Source organism: Otolemur garnettii, unplaced genomic scaffold, assembly GCF_000181295.1.
Source record: "Otolemur garnettii isolate 467f Iridium unplaced genomic scaffold, OtoGar3 scaffold00031, whole genome shotgun sequence".
NCBI lineage: Eukaryota > Metazoa > Chordata > Mammalia > Primates > Galagidae > Otolemur > Otolemur garnettii.
The window spans coordinates 8,005,291-8,008,210 of NW_003852426.1; positions in this window are offsets into that span (position 1 = coordinate 8,005,291).

Genomic DNA, 2,920 nt, shown 5'->3' on the forward strand with positions numbered 1-2,920 from the left:
AATAAAAAATAATAGAACAGTAGTGACCAGGAGAAGGACGATAGCCTCTATCCTCCCTCCTCTTCTCAGCTCAGCTTCTTGAGCGAGGATGCCTGGCTCCCTTTTCTCTTCTCCTTCTCCTCTAGTTCTCTCCTGTAGGAAGCAGCTATTGCCACAACAAGGGTGCAGCATTCAGGGTCCTACAACCACAAGCCTCTGTTTTTCTCACTCATTCTTCAGGCGGCAGGTTGGCTAGGGATTGCGTTCCAGGCTTCAGTTTGGGTTTTTGTCTGTTTCAGGTGTCTCTTGTCCTCCTCAGACCAGAAGCTCCCCGGGATGTGCTCTTCTCATGGTGAATGCCCCCAGTCTTCTGCCTGTCAGCGTGCTAAAGTCTCTCCTACTTCCATCTCTCCTTCCATCCCATGTTTCTCTCTAATTCACTTTCAGTCTTTATCTTCTGCATTCCTTTCCTAGGATTGTTGTAACAAATTACCACAAACGTAGCGGTATAAAATAGCAGGAATTTATCCTCTCATGGTTCTGGAGGCTGGAAATCCAAAATCAAGGTGTCAGCAGGGCTACCTGTCCCCCCAAAACTCTAGGGGAGAATTTTTTCTTCCTCTTCTGGTTTCTGGTGGCTCCAGGCATTCCTTGGCATGTGGCAACATCCACATAAACTCCAGCCTTTATGGTCACATTGTATTCGTATTCTCTTCCATACCTATTTTCTCTCTTATAAGGACATTTGTCATTGGTCTTTTAAGGACATTTGCCATTGAATTTAGGACCCAACCAAGTAGTCCAAGATAATCTCTTTTCAACATCCTTAACTTAATTATATCGGTAGAGTACCTTTCTCAAACAGTATCCAGGGATTTGGATATAGACATATTCTTTGGGGAGGCCCACCCGCTATGTACCCATTTGTACATTTTGAATTGGTACTACATACAAATTTATGAGAAGAGAAAGGAAGGAAGAAAGATTAAGTGTGACAGAACAGAGATTAAGGTTTCTACTTTTCTGTTCCCTGTTCAAGCCAATTTTGTTCTTCTCTAAGGCTCTGACTTTGAACCCTCTTCCCCCCTCATTTTTATTTACTGTTGAAACCATCTTACTGGAAATGAAAATAGAACTCTCATCTCCAATAGGCGAAAGTTCAAAGTAGTACAACCACTTTGAAAAACAATTAGGCAGCCTTTTGCAAAGCAGAACATATATCTGTCTATCTGTCTACATCTATCTCTATATCTATATCTATACTCTAGACAAGCAATTCTACTGCTATGTCAATATCCTAGAGAAACACTTCTACTTGCTCACTTATCCAGAAGATGTGGATAAGGATGTTTCCAGCAGCCTGGGCATGGTGACTCACTCCTATAATCCCAGCACTCCCAGAGGCCAAGGCAGCCTAAGCTCAGGAGTTCAAGACAAGCCTGAGCAAGAGCGAGACGCCTGTCTCTAAAAATAGCCAGGCATTGTGGCAGCGCTTATAGTTACTTGGGAGGCTGAGGCAAGGGAATCACTTGAGCTCAAGAATTTGAGGTTGTTGTGAACTATGACGCTATGGCACTCTACCCAGGCTGACAAAGTGAGACTCTGCCTCAAAAAAAAGAATGTTTACAGCAGAAAAGTTCATAGTGGCACAAAAGGCGAAATAATCAAATGCTCATTCGTAGGAGCATAGACAAAATGTGGTATTTATAAAAGGAGTATTATGCAGCAGAGAAAAGAAGTGAACTATAGCTATATTCATTGACATGAGTAAATCCACAAACCATACTATTGTCTAAAAGAAGCAGGCAACAGAAGAATGAATAGAACAACATTATCATCCTTATTATAAACAATATATTACTTACGGTTACAAACGTAAGTGGAAAGTATAAAGAAAAACAAGGGGGTGATTAATGCAAAATTCTGCACAGTGGAAACACCTGACAGGGAGAAAAAGAAGAATGCTCACATGAAGGGAACCCCAAGAAGCTTCTAAGGTGCTGGTACTGCCCTATTATGTAGCATGGGGAGCAGGTACATGAGTACAAATGTTACCTGCCAAACTATACATATTGATTTGATATATTCTTTTGTGTGCATGATATATTTAGCATGCCATGAGAAAACCCTACTTAGGAGAGGATGTGGCAGTGGCAGTTCTCATTCTTAAATAAATCTAACAGAAAGTGGAGGAATCAAATATAATATTCCTGAAGCCAGACTGAAAGCAATTTGGGTTTCCCTGACCTTTGCACATACACTAAAGTTGGATAAAGAAATTGAGGTCTGGCTCGGTGCCTGTGGTTCAAGCGGCTAAGGCGCCAGCCACATACACCTGAGCTGGCAGGTTCAAATCCAGCCCAGGCCCGCCAAACAACGACGGCTGCAACCAAAAAAATAGCCAGGTGTTGTGGTGGGCGCCTGTAGTCCTAGCTACTTGGGAGGCGGAGGCAGGAGAATCACTTGAGCCCAGGAGTTGGAGGTTGCTGTGAGCTGTGATCTCATGGCACTCTACCCAGGGCGACAGCTTGAGGTTCTGTCTCAAAAAAAAAAAAGAAAGTGAGGTCTTTCTATTCACCTTCCTTCTGGTGATGTATCAGTGGGTATGAAAGTTGGGAAAGAGAATCAGGCTTTCTTTTGGAAAAAGAATAAATGGAATATTTCCATTTATTTTAGGTATGTGGAGTGAACAGGACTTTAGTCATTTCTTTTGAGATCACTAGAGCAAAACTCACAGCATGAAGCCCTGTTATAAACTAATACACATTCATGTTTAGGGAAATGTATTCACATATGTTTACAATAAGAATTCATTCCTGGGCTCGGCGCCTATAGCTCAACCAGCTAAGGCGCCAGCCACGTACACCTAAGGTGGCGGGTTTGAATCCCCAGCCCGGACCCGCCAAACAACAATGACGGCTACAACCAAAAAATAGCCGGG